At 40.0% G+C, this 20476-nt stretch overlaps 1 protein-coding gene across 1 annotated transcript in view; it reads left to right on the forward strand.

Annotated features, from left to right (window-relative positions):
• Positions 1–20476, forward strand: part of RNF182 (ring finger protein 182) — a 62725-nt gene that overhangs the window by 29450 nt on the left and 12799 nt on the right. The gene's annotated exons all lie outside the window — the stretch shown is intronic.

Raw genomic sequence — 20476 nt, forward strand, 5'->3', positions numbered from 1 at the left:
TTTTGTTTTTAATTCCACCTATGAGTGAAATCCTATGGTATTTGTCTTTCACTTAGCATGATACTGTCTAGCTCCACCCATGTTGTTGCAAATGGCGAGATTTCATTCTTTTTTATGGCTGAGTAATATTCCATTATATGTAGATATCACCTCTTCTTTGTCCATTCTTCAGGCGATGGACACGGGCTGTTTCCATAGTTTGGCTATTGCAGATGAGCTGCTGGAAACATCAGGAGACATGTATCCCTTTGAATTAGTATTTTTGTATTCTTTGGGTAAATTCCTAGCAATGCAATTACTGGATCATAGACTAGCTGTATTTTTAACTTTTTGAGGAGCCTCCATACACCGTTTTCCAGAGTGACTGCACCAGCTTGCACTCCTACTGACAGTGTAAGAGGGTTCCCCTTTCTCTGCATCCTCTCCAACCCCTGTTGTTTCTTGCATTGTTGATTTTCGCCGTTCTGACAGGTGTGAGGTGATATTTCATTGTGTTTTTTTGATTTGTATATCCCTGATGCTGAGTGATGTGGAACATCTTTTCATGTATTTGTTAGCTACCTGTATGTCTTCTTTGGAAAAATGTCCATTCCTGACTTCTCATTTTTTAATTGAATTATTTGTTCCTTGGGGTTTTTATTAAGATCTTTATATGTTTTGGATACTAACACTTTATCAGGTATGTCACTTGCAAATACCTTCTCCCATTCCAAAGGTTGACTTTTAGTTTTGTTGATTGTTTCCTTCACTGTGCAGAAGTTTTTATTTTGATGAAGTCCCAGTAGTTTATTTTTGCTTTTGTTTCCCTTGCCTCGGGACACGTATCTAGAAAGAACTTGCTATGGTAGATGTCAAAGAGTTTACTGCTTCTGTTTCTTTCTAGGATTTCTATGGTTTCATGTCTCACGTTTAGGGTCTTTAATCCATTTTGAATCTATTTTTGTGTATGGTTGTAAGAAAGTGGTCCAGTTTCATTCTTTTGTGTGTTGCTGTCTGGTTTTCCCAACACCATTTGTTGAAGAGACTGTCTTATTTTTTTCCTTTGGATATCCTTTCCTGCGTTGTCAAAGATTAATTGACCATATAGTTGTGATTCAAATCTCTCAGGATTTCTTAATCTGTAGGTTTACCTTTTACTCTTCCTTGTAATTTATTTATTGAGGAAGCTAGATCCTTTGCCTGTAGGATTTCCCACTGTGTGAATTTTTACTAATTGTATCCCCACAGTGTAATTTGTTTTTCTATTCATTATATTTCCTATAAACTGGTAATGAGAACCAGAGGTTCAATCAGATTTTTAAATTTTTGGCAAGAAGAATTCAGAGGTGGGGTAGGTCCTTTCTAATGCATGGTCTCATGGGCATATGATAGATACCTCGTCCTCCAGTTTTGTGACGTGAAGTTTGACCAGAGAGCACAGATGTTGTCACTGATCCCTCCATTATATATGTTTTCATCTGCATCTTCCTAATGGTTTTAGCAACCCCTGATAATTACTGCCAAGATCAGGCATTAGCAGACTTTTTCTGTAAAGGGCTAGATAGTGACTATTTCCAGGCTTGTAGACCATGTGGTCTTCATCATTGCAGTGGGCCAGTAGCTTTAGGCAAATGAAAATGATGGACATGGCCATGTTCCTGCAAAACTTTATTTACTATCTTAGATTTGGCCCACTAGCCATTATTTGCCAACTCCTGACCTATACCAATTATTTCATTAGGGCTTGCAAAATAGTAGAATAATTCTATCATTCTTTGTTTATTAATTGAAGTGCTTCTGTAAAGAAGAATTTCACTTCATCTATTATTGATTACTCTAAGCAACTGTTTGTAAAGGAAAGGCAGGATAAATGCTCGAGTCTTTCCCTTTGTTCATTATCTATTTTCACAATAAGGAGTTGGTTTCTCAGCATCTTCCAGAGGTGATCTGGAAGTATCTGGTTTAAGTATCATCATGAAATTATGGATATTAAAGGTATTAGATATTTCAGGCTTCCTGGACTTAGGCCCTGTAGACACCCAGGAGAACCCTATCGTGGGTGTCAGTTGGCAATCACACTGCCGTCATGCGGCACTTTGGAAGCACTGTTAGCTCCGTGGTGGAATGTCTCTGTTGTAGGATTTTTTTTTTTTAATTGCAGCATAATTAACATAAAATGTTATATTAGTTTCAGGTGTACAATGAAGTGATTTGACATTTGTGTCCATTGCAAAAATTGTCACTATGAGTCTTGTGATTGTCTGTCACTTTACAAGTTAATACAGTGTCATTGACTACATTCCCTGTTCTTCCCATTACATCCCCGTGACTTATTTATTCCATAACTGGAAGTTTGTACTTCTTACCCCCCTTCACCCATTTCACCCTATCCTTAACATCTTCCCCCCAACAGCCACCTATCTCTCTGAGTCTGGGATTTGGTTTATTTTTTAGATTCCAATATAAGCCAAGTCATGTGGGATTTGTCTCCTGTTTTTCACTTAGCAGATTCCCTCAAGGTCCATCCCTGTTGTCACAGATGGTAATATTTCTTTTTTTTTTTTTTAATGGCTGAGTAGTATTCCATTGTGTGTGTGTGTGTGTGTGTGTGTGTGTATAACATCTTTATTCATTCATCCATGGATAGGCATATAGATTGTTTCCATATCTTGGCTATTGTACATAGTGTTACAGTGAACATAGGAGTGCATGTATCTTTTTGAGTTAGTGTTTTCATTTTCTTTCAGTTAGATATCCTGCAGTGGAATTGCTGGGTCGTATGGTAGCTCTCTTTTTAATTTTTTGAAGACCTTCCATACTGTTTTCCGTAATGGCTGCACCAGTTTACATCTCCACCAACAGTGCACAAGGATTCCATTCTCTCCACATCCTTGCCAGCACTTGGAATTTCTTGTCTTGATGGTACTGGCCATTCTGACAGGTGTGATGTGATCTCTCGTTGTGGTTTTGATTTGCATCTCCCTGATGACTGGTGATATTGAGCATCTTTTCGTGTGTCTGTTACCCATCTGTATGTCTTCTTTGTAAAACTGTCTATTCAGATCTTCTACCTATTGAAATTGGATTCTTTGGGCTTTTATGTTTCGTTTTTGTTATTAGGTCATACGAGTTTTTAAAATATATTTTGGATATTAACCTCTTAGCAATTATCTTCTTTCATTCAGTAGGTTGCCTTTCATTTTGTTGGATGGTTTCCTTCACCGTGCAGAATTTTTTTAGTTTGATGTAGTCTCATTTAGGTTTGCTTGCCTTTTTCTTGCCTTTGGAGTCAGATCTTCAAGAAAACATCATAAGACCAATGTCAAGATGCCTGCTGCTTAGGTTTTATTCTAAGAATTTTAAAGTTTCAGGTCTTACATTCCTGTCTTTAATCTATTTTGAGTTGATTTTTGTATGTATGTATAACAAAGTGGCCCAGTTTCATTCTGTTGCATGTAGTGGTCTGGTTTTCCTAACATCATTTGTTGAAGACACTGTCCTTTACATATTAGTCTTGCCTTCTTTGTCATAAATTAATTGTCCATGTAAGCAGAGGTTTATTTATGGGCTGTCTATTCTTTTTGATGTGTTTGTAATTGGGATTGTTTTCTTGATTTTTTTTTTCTGATAGTTCATTATTTGTGTATAGACATGCAGTGCATATTTGCATATTAATTTTGTGTACAGCAACCTTACTGAATTCATTTATTCTAATAGTTTTTTAAAAAATTATTTATTTATTTATTGGAGAGAGAGTGAGAGAGAGACAGCAGGAGCAGGGAGGAAAGGGAGAAGCATGCTACTCACTGAGCAGGGAGCCCCATGCTGGACTCAATCCCAAGACTCTAGGGTCATGACCTGAGCTGAAGGCAGTTGCTTAACCAACTGAACCACCCAGGCACCCTATTCTGACAGTATTTTTGATGGAGTCTATAGAGTTTCCTATCCATAGTGCCATGTCATCACTACACATAGTGACAGTTTTACTTCTTCCTTTACAATTTGTATGCTTTTTATTTCTTTTTCTTGCCTAATTGTTGTGGCTAGGACTTTGAACACCATGGTGAATAACAGTGGGGATAGTGGGTAACCTTGTTTTGTTCATAATCTTAGAGGAAAGTCTTTAAACTTTTCAGTATTGTGACACTAGCTTTGGTTTTATCATATATGGCCTTAGGCATGTTCCTTCTATACCCACTCTGTTGAGTATTTTTATTGTAAATCAGTGCTGAATTTTGTCAAGTGTTTTTTCTGTATCTACTGAGATGATTATATGATGTTTAATTTTTTGTTAATGTGGCATATCACATTGACTTGCCGGTGTTGAACCATCCTTGCATTGCTGGAGTAAATCCCACTTGATTATGGCATATGGTCCTATTAAAGTATTGTTGTATTCAGTTTGCTAGTATTTTTTTGAGAATTTTTGCATATGTGTTCGTTAGGGATATTGGCCTGTAATTTTTTGGTGTGTGTAAGTATGTATGTGTGTGTGTGTTGAATGAGTGCCCTTGTCTGGTTTTGGTATGCTGACCTCATAAAATGAGCTTGGAAGCTTTCCCTCCTCATCAGTTTTTTGGAAGATTTTGAGAAGAATAGGTATGAACTCTTTGAATATTCAGTAGAATTCATTATTGAAGCCATCTGACCTTAGACTTTAGTTTTTGAGGTTTTTTGATTACTGATTCCATCTCCTTACTAGTAATTGGTCTATTTAGATTTTCTATTTCTTCATGAATTAGTCTTAGAAGATTGTAAATTTCTAGGAATTTATCTATATCTTCCCAGGCTGTTCAATTGGATGGCATGTAATTTTTTGTTCACAGTTCTCTTATAATCCTTCATATTTCTGTGGTATGAGTTGTAACATCTGTTCCATTTCTCATTTTATTTCTTTGAATTCTCTTTTTTTTTTTGGTGACTGTAGCTAAAGGTTAGTTAATTTTGTTAGTCTTTTCAGAGAACCAGTTCTTAGCTTCAGTGATCTTTTCTATTTTTTTTTTTTTTAGTCTCTATTTATTTGTTTTGATCTTTCTTTCTTTCTTTCTTTCCTCCTTCTTACTAACTTTGAGCATTATCTTTCTTATTTTTTAAGTAATTTTTTAGGTATAGGTAAATTTTTTATTGAGATTTTTGTTGTCTCTGGAGGCAGGCTTGTATTGTTATGAACTTCCCGCTGAGAACCACTTTTGAAGTATCTCATCAATTTTGGTATGTTGTATTTCTTTTTCATTTGTCTCTAGGTATTTTTTAATTTCTCCTTTGATTTCTTCTATGACCTAGTCATTGTTCTATAAAATGCTGTTTAATGTCCACATATTTGTAGTTTTTCCAGTTTTCTTCTTGTAATTGATTTCTAGGTTCAAACCATTGTGATGAGAAAAGATGCTTGATCTGATTTCAAAATTCTTGAATTTACTGAGACTTGTATTGTGGTCTAACACGTGATCTATCCTGGAGAATGTTCCATGTGCACTTGAGAAGAATGTGCATTCTTTTGCTTTTGGAGGAATCTTCTTCTTCTTCTTCTTTTTTTTTTTTAAGATTTTGTTTATTTATTTGAGAGATCACAAGTAGGCAGAGAGGCAGTCAGAGAGACGTGAGAAGCAGGCTTCTCACTGAGCAGAGAGCCCGCCTCGGGGCTCGATCCCAGGAGCCCGAGATCATGACCTGAGCCAAAGGCAGAGGCTCAACCCACTGAGCCACCCAGGTGCCCCTGGAGGAATGTTCTGTATATATCTGTTAAGTCCATCTGGTCTAATATGTCATTCAAAGCCATAGTTTCCTTATTGATTGTATGTCTGGATGATCTACCCATTGATGTAAGTATGGTATTAAAATTTCCTCATACTACCATGTTACCTTTTAATATTTCTTTATATATTTTATATATTATGTGCTTCTGTGTTGGGTGCATACATATTTACAAATGTTATCTCTTCTTGCTGGATTGAGCCCTTTAACAGTATGTAGTGTCCTTCTTTGTCTTTTGTTACAGTCTTTGTTTTAAAGTTCATTTTGTCTGATATGAGTGTACCTATACTAGAGCTCATTTCATTTCCATTTGTGTGGGGTATTTTCTTCACTTTCAGTCTTTGTGTGTCCTTACTTCTGAAGTGAGTCTCTTGTAGGCAGAATATAGATAGATCTAGTTTTATTATTCATTTAGCCATTCCATTTTATTTTTTTAGAGTTTTTATTTATTTATTTGACAGAGAAAGAGATCACAAGTAGGCAGAGAAGCAGGGGGGGGGGAGGGGGGTGGGGCGGGGTCGGGGAAGCAGGTTCCCTGCCGAGCAGAGAGCCCGATATGGGGCTCAATTCTAGGACCCTGAGATCATGACCCGAGCAGAAAGCAGAGGCTTAACCCACTGAGCCACCCAGGCGCCCCGAGCCATTCCATGTTTTTTGATTGGAGAATTTAGTCCATTTTCATTTAAAATAATTATTGACATGTATATACTTATTGCCAGTTTGTTTATTGTTTTCTGGCTGTTTCTCTAGCACCTCTCTGTTCCTTTCTTCTCTCTTCCCTTTTGGTTTGAGGACTTCCTTTACTATTACATTTCGATTTCTTTCCCATTTTTTCTTTCGTGTATTTACTATAAGTTTTTGCTTTGTGGTTTACAGTAGAGTTCACTTATAACTTCCTAGAAATATAACAGTCTGCTTTGAGTGCAGCTGAAATTTAAACACCCCCCAAACTCTACATTTTACTCCCCTCACCATGTTTTATGCTTTTAATGTCATTTTTTACATCTTTTCACTTTATGGACCTCTTTACTAATTATTGTAGTTTTAGTTAATTATACTACTTTTGTATTTTAACCTGTATCATAACTTTATACATGATTAAGATACTATCTTTACTACATATTTGCCTTTTCCAGTGAGAAATAAGTTTTCTGCCTCTTTTTCTTTTCTTTTTCTGGGACCCCAATATGTGACTCTTGTTCCAGTTGGTGTCATTGCAGAGATCCCTTAAGTCATCTTCATTTTTAAAAATTCTTTTTTCTTTTTGTTGTTCTATCTGGCTGAGATCCATTGCTTTATCCTCTACCGCCCTCATCCATCTTTCTGCTTCATCCAGCCTTCTGCTGAATCCTCTAGTATATTTTTCAGTTCAGTTACTATATTCTTCAGCTCTGTGACCTCTGTTTGGTACTTTCTTAGGTTTTCTGTCTTTTTTGTTGAAGTTCTCATTGTGTTCATTTATTTTTCTCCCAGTTCAGCGAGCATCTTTATGACTACCATTTTGAATTATCAGGTAGATTTCTTTTTTTTTTTTCTTTTTTCTTTTTTAAAGATTTACTTATTCGACAGAGAGAGAGATCACAAGGAGGCAGAGAAGCAGGCAGAGGGCGGGGGGAAGCAGGCTCCCTGCTGAGCAGAGAGCCCAATGTGGGGCTCGATCCCAGAACCCTGAGATCATAACCTGAGCCGAAGGCAGAGGCTTAACCCACTGAGCCACCCAGGTGCCCCTATCAGGTAGATTTCTTATCTCTGTATCATTAAGGTCTTTTTCTAAGGTTTTGTCTTATTCTTTAGTTTGGAACGTGTTTCTCTGTATCTTCATGGTGCTCGACTCTCTTGTGTTAGTTTCTCTGTATTAGGTGTAACAGCTTCCTCTCCCAGTCTGGAAGGAGTGGACTTCTGCTGGTGATGATCCTTCTTGTTCCAACCCCCCTAGCTCCGTGTTGTCTTTTAAACCTTCATGACTGTCTAAATGGCCTGGTTGGTCTCATTGAGGTGGATGTGCCAAGACCTGCCAGGGATCAAGGGGCAGAATCTTGTTTGACACCTAGTTTCAGGCTGACTGGAAGCCAGACCCTCAGGCAGCAGCTCTTACAATATCAAGCACACACAGTCCTGTGGGGCCATGATCATAACTGAGCAAGGCCAAAGGGCTGTGCAAAGATGGGGTCTCCTGGCTTATGTTTTCCTTCTTAGGTTCCACATATGAGTGAGATCCTATGGAATTTGTCTTTCTCTGACTGGCTTATTTCACTTAGCAAAATATACTGTAGCTCCATCCACATCAATGCAAATGGAAAGATTTCATTCTTTTTGATGGCTGAGTAATATTTCTGTGTGTGTGTGTGTGTGTGTGTGTGTGTGTGTGTGTATTGTCACAGCCAGCACGACAAATCGACCAGGAACGTGAGGGTAAGAGGATGGTGAAAAGAAATTAAGGGACAAAGAGATGGGGGCAAGAGGAGCACGGAGGAGGATGTCCAACAGCGCCGATTTTATTCCACATCTTATAATCATTTATAAGGCAGACCACAATAGGAGGAGTAATACATCAGTATCTAGTCAGATGACTGCCAAGTTCCTATAACAAGTTTACATTAACTACAAGCAAATCTTGTGATGCCAGGTAGTCATGGCTAATGCCATTAGCTACTATTGATGCAAGACAGTCAACCAGGGAGTGGGTTATGGGAGGTACAGAACAACAAGGACCAACTAAGAACTCATGACCCTGACCACATTGTTCCCTTCTGTAGGGAGAGCGTGTGGGAAGTCACGTAGGTGAGTGCACAACACGTAGCACAGACGCTTTCTCAGTGCACTCAACTTTCCTGTCCTTGACCCCTTATCAAGGTGTTCGGACTTTAAAGGAGACACAAGTCAGGGCCTGGTTTGATCCACGACTCCAACCATGCTGTAGCCTCCAACAATACACACACACATCTTATTTATTCATTCATCAGTTGTTGGACATTTGGTCTCTCTCCATAGTTTGTGTCTAGTTGATAATGCTTCTGTAAACATTGGGATGTATGTATCCCTTAGAATCAATATTTTTGTATTCTTTGGGTAAGTACCTAGGAGTACAATTGCTGGATTGTAGGGTGGTCCTATTTTTTTTTTTTTAAAGATTTTATTTATTTGGGAGAGCAAGCACCTACAAGTAGAGCAGGGGAGTGTAGTCGGTGGGGCATGCTCGCTTCAGGAAGGCACTGGGCATGGGTCTTCTCTGTGTGCGCCAGCGGGCTGCAGAGGGCAGCGGGAGGGACCTGCCTCACTGGTGCTTATTGTTCCACAAGGCAGTGGCAAGTCTAGGGTGCTACAGTTTTCAGTTTTATTAGGTAAGGAAAATGTTGAATGTTTTTTTAAACTCAGAAATTGGATTCTTTCTTGCAGTTTGACATATTTTGATCTAGGTTAATATACTTGTCTTTAGCAGGATGAGGTCACGGATGTGGGGCCAGATCGCCATTTAAAAGTTCAGAATGCAACATTACTTCATTATCCTATAATGTGAAATTTCATTTAATACCATATCTTTTCTCATTAGTGCCAAGTGGGGAAAAAACGGACATATCTGGGGGCGCCTGGGTGGCTCAGTGGGTTAAAGCCTCTGCCTTCGGCTCAGGTCATGGTCCCAGGGTTCTGGGATCGAGACCCGCATTGGGCTCTCTGCTCAGTGGGGAGCCTGCTTTCTCCTCTCTCTCTGCCTGCCTCTCTGCCTACTTGTGATCTCTGTCTGTCAAATAAATAAATAAAATCTTTAAAAACAAAACAACAACAACAACAACAAAACGGACATATCTGAAGAGCTCAAGTTTTGGCACATACCGAGAAACTCTCCCCTGACTTATCATCCATATTTCACTTAGCTCAGTTAGCTCTGAGAACTTCTTTCCTGCTTCTTTTCTCCATTACTCTACTCTTCACATCCCTCGCCTGTGTTTCCTCTCTACCCTGGCCAGACTTTCACCCCACACTCATCGTTGTCTGTCTTCTTCTTCGATGTTTATGTTATGTGTGGTTTCCTCTCAGCGTTTGTCCCACTGGCAGCCTTGCTGCTTGGACACTTCCCTTCACCCTTTCTTTCCTTGGATTTACAGATGACCATTTTCCCCCTCTCATCTTCTTTATGATTCTTTTTTTTTTTTTTAAAGATTTTATTTATTTATTTGACAGAGAGAGATCACAAGTAGGCAGAGAGGCAGGCAGAGAGAGAGGGGGAGGCAGACTCCCTGCTGAGCAGAGAGCCCGATGTGGGGCTCGATCCCAGGACCCTGAGGTCATGACCTGAGCTGAAGGCAGAGGCTTTAACCCACCGAGCCACCCAGGTGCCCCTTCTTCATGATTCTTTTTCTCTCTTTTCTTTTCCTAATCTGTTAACGATGTCCTAGATCTTGTTCCAAATTCTCAGCATTCCTCTCTAAGTTACTCAGGCTTCCTTGGGAAGCTCATGGTTTGTCAGTCTTCTTGTCATGATTTCAGTTACTCCCCACGTGCAGATGACTTTTAGAACTCTGGGTCTCGTTCTGAGCTCTCATGTTTCTATTTCTGTATTTATTGTGGAATATAAGATGTTTCAACTTTGACTTTTTCTAACAAATAAAAATAAAATCCAAGGGAAGAGAGCACATTAAGTTCTCGAGGCACCTTTTAAGTGTATGTGTGTCACTCACAGAGCCCCTGGCTGCTGGTTATCAGTGAAAATATTTTGAAGATGGGTTTATTTTAATTATTGTTTTTTCATTTATACTTTAGTTAACATGCAGTGCAATATTGGTTTCTGGAGTAGAATTCAGTGATTCATCACTTGCAGACAACACTCAGTGCTCATCTAACAACTGCCTGCTTTAATCCCCATCACCTGGCTAGCCCATCCCCCACCCACATCCCTTCATCAACCCTCAGTTAGTTCTCTATTGTTAAGAGTCTCTGGTGGTTTATTGCCCTCTCTTCTTCCCCCCACCCCTTCACATGAATTCATCTGTTTCCTTTCTTAGATTCCACATATGAGTGAGATCCTCTGGTATTTGTCTTTCTCTGATTGGCTTATTTCACTTAACGAAATACACTCTAGCTCCATCCACATCAGTGTAAATGGCAAGATTTCATTCTTTTTGATGGCTGAGTAATATTCCTGTGTGTGTGTGTGTGTGTGTGTATGTGTGTGTGTGTGTGTGTGTGATGATTTATTCATTCATCAGTTGATGGACATTTGGGCTCTCTCCATAGTTTGGCTCTAGTTGATAATGCTGCTGTAAACATTGCAATGTACGTATTCCTTAGAATTAATATTTTTGTATTCTTTGGGTATATACCTAGTAGTGCAATTGCTGGATTGATTGTAGGGTGGTCCTATTTTTTTTTTTTAAAGATTTTATTTATTTGAGAGAAAGAGCACCCACAAGCAGGCAGAGGGGGAAGGAGAAGCAGGCTCCCTGCTGAGCAGAGAGTCCAATGTGGGGCTCGATCCCAGGGCTCTGGGATCATGACCTGAGCTGAAGGCAGATGCCTAATGACTGAGCCACCCAGGCGCCCCTTTACACTGTACTCTTGCTGTTAATAGCTCTTTATTTTAATCTTCCACTACATCCTGTCTGCTATGGCCCAATCTCTGCTGGCTGCCCTTTGCTTTCCTCTATGACATCACTTCTGTATTTAACATATCTTGTCCCACTACATGCTTCCTTCCTTTCCACGAAGATTTTCCAGACTCATTGTGACCACCCTCAGGGACACCAGCAGCTGAGTTATATTTTTCTCTCGATCATAAAATTAAGAAGAATTTGGTTTTTTTCATGACTTAAAAGCTTCCATAAGCCAATTATTTTCTGGGCTGATAAGAAAGAAGGGGTGCTCTTTTGGGTTTGCCTTTGAGAACATGAGTGTTTAATATGGCTGTGGCACAACACAGTCGCTTAACCTTAATATGTAATAAATATAAAGCTGTCTTCCCTATCAGTGTGCTTCTTTTCCTGTATAACTATCACTTTTGTCTCATCAAAAAAAACATTGCAGCTTTTCACTGTATCCTAATCTTCACCGTCAAGTGTACGTCAATCAGTAATGCGTTATGTAGCCGTGTAGTGGAGTGACATGTTCATTAAGATTGAGTCTGAAAGGCCTATTGAGAAATGCCATTCAGGTTGAATATATGCAGTAAAATCTAACTACAGTTCTGTTTCTCCATGCCAGTCTTGAATTAAGACATAAAGTAAATGTGGTAGGATTTAGAGAGTGATTTTCCCCCCTTATAAACCTTTTTGCCCATTGTTAATTGAAGCATTTCATTAACTGGATTGTTCTCATTTTGCTGAGTCAGAGCACAGTTGGACTTTGGTGACTGTAAATATATATACCTTTTCTATACTATAAATATATATACCTTTCAGGAGGTATTTTAAACATCTTTATTAATGCTGGGGAAGAGATGGTACGTTCTTTAGAATGATGGAAGTGAGCAAAACACTTTGGGGAAAGATGGAAAGGAAAAATATTTTGTCACTTTTTATTTTAGAGTAGTGTAAAGTAGAAATAACATCTTTCTAGCTTTTTTTGTGTGTCTATAATAATTTTGAGAAAGCTGTATTTAGATATAGTAGTGATGACTGTTTTGCTAAGTATATAAGGATACATTTAGAGAAGATTATAAAGCCTTTTTTTTTTTAAAGATCTTATTTATTTATTTGACAGAGAGATCACAAGCAAGCAGAGAGGCAGGCAGAGAGAGGGAAACAGGCTCCCTGCTGAGCAGAGAGCCCAATGTGGGGCTCATTCCAGGACCCTGAGATCATGACCTGAGCTGAAGGCAGAGCTTTTAACCCACTGAGCCACCCAGACGCCCCAAGATTATAAAGTCTTAAAGACAACATATGCCTTCTCAGGTTGATGTCTGGACATTTACAGAGAAACAATCCTAAAGGAATTGCATTCTGTAAATTGTATTAGTGCATATCTTCGAGCCGCACCTGCAGGCGACAGTGCACAAATATGTATGATAATTGTGAGTTTTCAGTGATGAAAATAAAGGAATTCATTCATTCGCTTGACATATATTAAAGGTTTCCCAGATGCTGTGATTTATGTCTATTTTGACATACATCTTTTATAGTTAAAGATTTTTTGGGAAGTTCAGCTGATCAGATTCAATATTTCTTTATGGACGTGATGGGGTATTAGATTTATAATTTAGAAATCTAGATTAAAAATGTATAGCGTTCAAGAATGTCAAGAACAGTGCTGACTTTGGCACACCCTCCCAGGGTGTGGCGCACGATCACAGATGGATGGAAGGTGGAGGCATCTTGGAGATCTTTCAGTATATTTATTTATTTGGTAAGTAGTTACTCTGCGCTGGCTTCCCAGAGCTGCTTGGTGCTGTGGTGGTAAACAATGGATCAAAGGCTCTCATATTCTTAGAAATTACAGTCCAGTACGGGAGATGGAGGGCAGACAAACAAACTCATTAGTTAAATTGGGCTTGTGGAAGGTTGTTGAAGAAAGAAAAAGGCGTACAATAGAAAATAAAAGGTAAGGAATTTTAAAAATGATGTAATTAGGGAGGAGCTCCTTGAAGACTTGATACTGAAGTCGAGATCTGTAAGAGAGAATGAGCTCAGCAAGGTCAATTCACATCAAGGACATAGCCCCAAGCAGAAAAGAGCTTGGACTCTACAAGGTACTTAACCAAGGCCTGTGTGACAGGAAAGCAGCGGGGACAGTGGTTCAAGGTGGGACTGGACAGAAGGCAGGGGCCACACTGTAGTAGTGCCTTGTTGTATTGACTTTGGATTTTAATCTATATTTAGTGGAAACCTATTGAATAGGAAATAGATCTAATCTAATTTATATTGACTTTTTTTAAGATTATATTTATTTATTTGACAGACAGAATACAAACAGGCTGAGCAGCAGGCAGAGGGAGAGGAGAAGCAGGCTCGCTATAGAACAAGGAGCCCAGTGTGGAGCTTGATCCCAGGACCCTGGGATCATGACCTGAGCCTAAGGCAGCCGCCTAACCAACTGAGCCACCCTGGTGCCCAATCTAATTTATATTTTTAGAAGCTCAATTTTGACTATTGCAAGGAAAACCATTTGTAGTGGTTTAGAGCTCCGAAGTGGGAGGATTAGTTAGGAGGCAGTTTCGTAGTGGACCAGGTTGGATGGAGGTGGGAGCTCAGAGGCACACATCCGAAGCAGAACTGACTTGCTCATGGACTGGATGTGAGGATGAGACACAGCGTAGAATCAAAGATGAATCCTAGTTGGAGTTATTTTTTGCTAAAAAACTGAGAGAATGGTGGTGCCACTTGTTATGATGGGAAAACTGTATTGGGTGGGCGTTAGAGATGAAAACTAAGACTGGTCTTAGACTTAGGTTACATTTGAAATATATTTTTTAAAGATATATTTATTTATTTTAGAGGGAGAGAAAAAGTGCGAAAGTGGGGGGTGGGCAGAGGAAGAGAGAGAAAGTCCAGCAGACTCCATGCTGAATGTGGAGCCCCACGTGGGGCTCGACCTAATGACCCTGAGATCAGGAGACCTGGCCTGAAATCAATTGTCTGATGCTTAACTGACTACGCTTGCCAAGTGCCCCAAATTGAAATATTTATAAGAATACACGTGGTGGTTTTCAGCAGGCAGTCTGGAACTCAGAAGAAAGGTATGAGCTGCGGATGTAAAACTGGGGGAGTTGTCAGATGGTATTTAAAGGTGTTGGAGTAGATGAGACAAGCCAAGGGAAAGATTGCAAACAGAGAGGAACAGTGGCTCAAGGCCAAGTGCTAGGATGCTCCAGCATTTCCAGATTTGGCGGAAGAGGAACTGGCAGAGAACATTGAGAAAGAGAGGTCAGGAAGGGAGCTGGAACAGTGCTGCATCCCAGAAGCAATGAGAAGAGAGGGTTCCAGGAGGAAAGGGGTGGTCTTTGGGTAGACAACTCTTGAGAGGTGAAACCAGGTGAGGGTAGAGAAGGATTCATTTACCTTTATAATCAGCTTCTGCTTTCAGAAATCTCATCTTACTTGTCTTCGCATCCCCAACCTCTGGCATCTAGCCTGACACAAAATAGACACTAGGCGAATTCTTGTTGAATGATTAAATGAAAGAGATAGTGACAAAAGAGAGCTGGATCACGAGTCTGTCAAAAATTACATCCAACTGTCACTCCTTTGAGTGAGTTTCCACGGCAGTTGGTACAGCTTTTCTATCAAGTACTAATACACTGATAAAAACATATCGAAAGTCTTTGATACTTAAAATGGTTTCAGGAGTATAACTGTATTATTTCTTTGACAAGTAGCTACCTAAAGAAAGGTAGTTACATTGGTTTGCAAGAAGAGGGGACATTTGTGTAAGAGAGAGAGAGAGTGAGTGTGTGTGTGTGTGTGTGTGTGTGTAATATTAGTTTCATTTGCTGGAATTGATGTCACTATGATTAAGTTATTTCCATTTAAGTTTGAAATTGTAGAAATAGTACAAAGGACCTATATTAGTTTCTTTAGACATTTTATTCTTTCTTGATATGGTTAGAGAGTTTTATTGAGGCTTGGGCAATGGAAATTTTGGAGGAAGTCATTAATAGCAAAGAGATCTGTTTAATGGGGAAGGATTCAGTCACTTTTAATAATGTGATTTGCAGCCTGTATTCCTAAAAACTCTTGATCTTCTTAAATCATATCTTTGCCCCTTCCAAGTAAAGAGGGAGGTACAATGCCTCATGTAGACAGAATAAATTAAAAAAAAATGAATTTCTTTATCAATTCATTAGGTAGTGGAGGATATTATGAATTGCACAATTTCAAAAGATTATGCTTTCCTTGCATTGTGCTCTATCTAGAGACCGAAAATCTGTGTACCTTTTTGTACTGTGTTCAAGGTGGGTTCTCATCCAAAATTAATAGTCTGGAATTGTATACCATTAATTTGGCTGTATTCTAATAGATTATGATTCTGTATCAAATAAAATTGCTTGGTCTTGGAGGAGGGGTAAAATAAGAGTTTTAATCTTTGAGGGAAGTTTCTGGAATTCTGGGTCTGCTGCTAAACAACCATTAAGGGCTATTGGTGTTGCCAGTTTAATTCATTTAGAGTCAGCTGGTGATCCTTTAAGAATGAGTGCTTGCCGTCTGTCGAGCCTGTTCTCTTAGGGTTTTCTAAGTTATAGCCTCTTATTAGAGCAAGAAAGATTGTTTTTCATGAAAAGGCATAATGGCAAAAACCTGAACTCTGAGACTATTATGCCGTAATAAGAAAGTTCAAATATTGCTGATGTTTCCCAAGGGAGAATTATAACTGCGGCTGAGAACAACATACTGATGATTCCTATTTATTAATGGTAATGAGAGCTTTTCAGACTTTAGCTGGAAGCCAAGTTGCAAATCTCTAGATGAAAAAAATTAAACTTTTTTTTTTTTTTTTTAAAGACTTTTTTATTTGAGAGAGAGGGAAAGAGCACAAGCAGGGGGAACAGGAGAGGGAGAAGCAGACTCCCCACCTGAGCTGAAGGCAGATGCTTAACTGACTGAGTCACCCAGGCACCCCTAAACTGATCTTTCTTGAGGGTAGACGCCACATGTATGGTTTTAGCTTAATTTAAGATTCAAGTACCACAGACACTAACATTTGTTTTTGTGAATGAGAGATTTGGCATTAGAGCGATGGCAGGGGTGTGTCATTTGTCAATAGCTGAGCTTAAAAACCAGTGTTAGTCCAGTCCGTTAGTCCAACTCCTGATTTTGGCTCAGGTCATGATCTCAGGGTCCTGGGATTGAGACCTGTGTCAGGCTCTGCACTCTTTGGGGAATCTGCTTGTTTCCGTCTCTCGGTCTCTCTCTTTCTCTCTCTAAAGTAAATAAATACCAAAACCAATGTTCTCCCTTGATCATTCACAAAGAAGAATGGTATTCTAGTGCCCAAATCTTTCCTATATGTTGGGGGATAGAATTATCCCTCAAAGAATTTAGGCTGTCATAAGAAACAATGCTCATGAAATGACCATGTTCAAAGAGTGAGGCTCCTTTTCCAAAAGAAGAAATTAAAGGCAGAAGCAAACTGTTAGCACCAACTCTAAAAACAGAAACCATAGATCATGGAAACGATGATACCTTAGTCTGTATCTTTTTGTTTGTTTGTATGTTTGTTTGCTTTTTGTTAGCCCTTTAAAATATCTTGCCTCATCATGTAGAAAGCCATGTTAATAATGTCTATTTTCCAGGATGTGAGGAGGACGCAGGAAGTGAGAGTTGAGACTTGGCAGTTGTTGCCGTTTCAGTACAGGGGAGAAAATAAAACCTGTCCTATTGGTGCCAAACTAAAATGCTCCATGGACTCTGGGAGCATGATTCAGGCGAAATGAAACCTGTGCGGGAAAGACTTTGAAGAAACTAAACTCAGCCTGAGACACAGAAAATTGACTTGTACAGACAACAGAGTGATACGTGGCATAGAGCCCTGGATAGGCAGAAAATAGGATCACGGTAACGGCTTGTCTTTTGAGCTTCCTTTGTCCTGACTTATGGAATCTTGGAGAAAACGCTCACCTTCTTTGGGCCTTTACACCTATTAAATGGGAATTATGATTGCCCTTCACTGTTAGGAAGGTTTGCATATTTCTAAAATTTTTGAATACGGGGCTCGATCCCAGGACCATGGGATCATGACCCGAGGCAGAGGCTCGAACCCACTGAGCCACCCAGGCGCCCTGCTCCGATACTTCTTAATGGCAGGTAAGTTGTTCTCTCTGCTTGGAAGCTTCTAAGATTTTGCTTTTTCTTCATAAGAGTACAAGCACTTTCCAGTATCTACAGAGATGTCTTTTTTCATAAATCTTGGCTGGAATCTGATCAGCCACTTGAATTTATAGACTCAAGTCCTGATTTTTAAGCTCAGAAAATTTGTTTCTTATATTTGTTTAATTATCGCCTTTCCTCCATCTGTTCCTTTTCCTCCGTCAGGCTTTCCTGTGACTCACTTATTTTGTTTCCTAGATCCTTTTCTCTTGTGATTTCCATCCTTTTGTATTTTTGTTCTGTGCTTTCAGATTCTTTCTCTTGACTGACCAGGCTACTAATCAAGTCTCAGGAAAGATCATCACCTCCTTTAATTCATGTACTGGAACATCTGATTGAGAAATCACGCATTTCAGCTCTAGGCAGTGTTTCTGTGCTGCGCTGAAATCTCCTTCTGTGCCCTTACTGCTCCTGGTCTGGTTGTCCTCGGTCTCCAGCTGCTGCCCTATCGCATTAACCGTGTGTTCTTCCTGTCCTCATGGACTGTCCTCTTGTTGGCTGTGGTGCCATTACTGGCGCCATTACTTCTCTTTGTCCTATTGCTGGGGCTCAGGTCTGATCGCCGGAGGACCCATGTGGCTGCACTTCTGTAAGCTGTGGGAGCACAGTGGTCTCCATCTCTGTGCAGCAACTCCTGTAGCACTATGACAGAAGACAGGCACCAGGGCCCTGCCAAGGCACCAGGCGGGAGGACCTCATGCCCCAGAGTCTTCCTCACACTCTCCCAGCCTCCCAGACAGGAGGCCTCTGCCCAAGTGTTCACTTTCTCCTTGGTCTCTTCCGGGACACACACACACACACACACACACAGTCACATGCATACAATGGAGTGAGAGAGATTTTCAGTCTCCTCCCAGGTGTCCCTCCACCTCTGTAGATCAAGTTCTTTATCATCGCCCAGGCATTCTGATCCCCCCCAGGACTCATCCGATGCCCGTCTTTATTGCCGGCCCGGCCCAGTGCAGGAAGAAAGCCCCCACGTGGTCCCTTTCACACGGCTCAGGGCTTCACCTGCCCTGGGTGTTCAGCTTGCTCCGGGAGTGGTCTGGGTCAGGAGGGCAGAGTAGAACTGAGAATGGCAGGATAGTGAGCCATTTTACCTTGCTCTCTCCCCAGATTCCTCCGCCAACTATAATTCCTGGATTTCTTTTTCAAATACTTACCCAGTTGGGAAATGTGGGAATTTGTGATAAAAGCTTAACTGGGGGAAACACGGCAGTCAGTCCGCATGTTCAGTGACTACTATGTAAAGATACCATCAAACTGATATTTATCTCTAAGTTCATCACTATTTTTGAAATTCAGTTTTTAAAAAACTTCTCCCTTCTGCATATTCTGTCATTTTCTTTCTTCCATAGCAAACTGTTTTATCCCAAGAACACATAAACTTGACACCCGAGAGTATCACAGTCCTTTTACTTCTTCCTTGGCTATCTTGCCCAAATAATACCTCCCCAGTTCTACTTTTTATTTCAGAGTTGTATTAGCACTACACCAGTTATGGAAAAAAGCCACTAGATAAGAATTGTACATATTTTTCTATTTCAAATATACATATATATATTTTTTAAACTTGAGACTGTTTGTGGTCTTTGCTGTTTGGGTCTTAGGCTATTTTGGGTCTTCTTCCCAGCTTTTATGACATAGCGCTTCCATTTCAATATTCAATTTCTCGGCGGACCATGTACCTAACTATCCTTTGCCCTTCCGCCATCACGTGTAGTAGACTGTACACAAGTAGGGTTATAATAATTCTCCACAGCCCTTTGCAACGTGACTTTTCCCTCATCCCATCAACAGGTGGAGGTATCTGCTTCCCTTGCACTAAAATCTAGGCTGGCCTTGTGACTTGCTTTGACTAACAAAATGAAGTTGAGTGACTTTGTGAGAATTCTGAACCCTGGCCTCGGGGTGCCTTGTGGCCTCTGCTCCTGCCCTCTTGGAACCCTGGGATGATGAGATGAAAAGCCCAGACAAAAGCCGGCACCAGCACCAACATCAGTCATGTGAACGAGACCATCCTCGAGCAGTCAGCTTCTGTAGAACTACGAGGGAGTATAGCCATTGGAATGATTGACCCCAAGACAGATCAGCCAAGGAGTCATCCCTACTGAACCCAGCAGAATGTTTTGATCCACAGAATCATGAGCAAGTAAAATGGCTGTTATATTAAGCCACTATGTTTTGAGGCGGTTTGCTTTACAATAATAGATGACCAACATGGCATGCCCAACTTTCCCTTTCCGACCTAATTCAAAACCAATCTCTGTCCAAAGAAATTATTTTCCTCATTTATCACGGCCATCACTCCTACCTAGAAGATTTACTTTCTTACATACTCTGAAGCTGCCTAACCCTGCAGGTCAGGCAGTTTTTGTCTGGGTTAAAAATTCTTGGTTAAAGTACAGTGCTTGTACTATTTCTATATATAAACTGCTATAATTTTTATTATCATAGTTTCTGGTAATTAGGAGATGTGCTGCAGAAGAGAGCGTGTAGTTTCTATCGAAAGAATCTACTGGGGCGCCTGCGTGGCTAGAGATGGCAGCGTAACTTCTGTGGACCATGGAGACAAAAATCAGCAGCCTGAAAGCCACAGACGCACCCAAGCTGCCGTGTCCCTGTCAGGGTAAAAGAAATTTGCTTCTCTGTTAGAATCAGAGAAGCCTTCGCCCATTTTCTAACCAAAATACTCAAGAAAGAGTATCAAACAAAAAGCACCCAAACCAGAACTTCATCATAAACATCACAAGGTGAGGGGAGATAATAGCAGAGGAAATTTTTCTAAATTAATCAGTTAACTCAAGTGGGAAGGAAAGAATAGGTTCAAGTGTAACAGTCTTGATATTAATGAAAATGAGCTGAATTTTCCCCATAAAACATTCGATACTGTTAGACTGAGTTAATAAGCAAAATGCAGTTATCTGGTGTTTATAAAAAACACAAAAAAG

Source organism: Mustela putorius, unplaced genomic scaffold (genome assembly GCF_011764305.1).
Source record: "Mustela putorius furo isolate JIRA1106 unplaced genomic scaffold, ASM1176430v1.1 tig00003870_pilon_pilon_pilon, whole genome shotgun sequence".
Taxonomy (NCBI): Eukaryota; Metazoa; Chordata; class Mammalia; order Carnivora; family Mustelidae; genus Mustela; species Mustela putorius.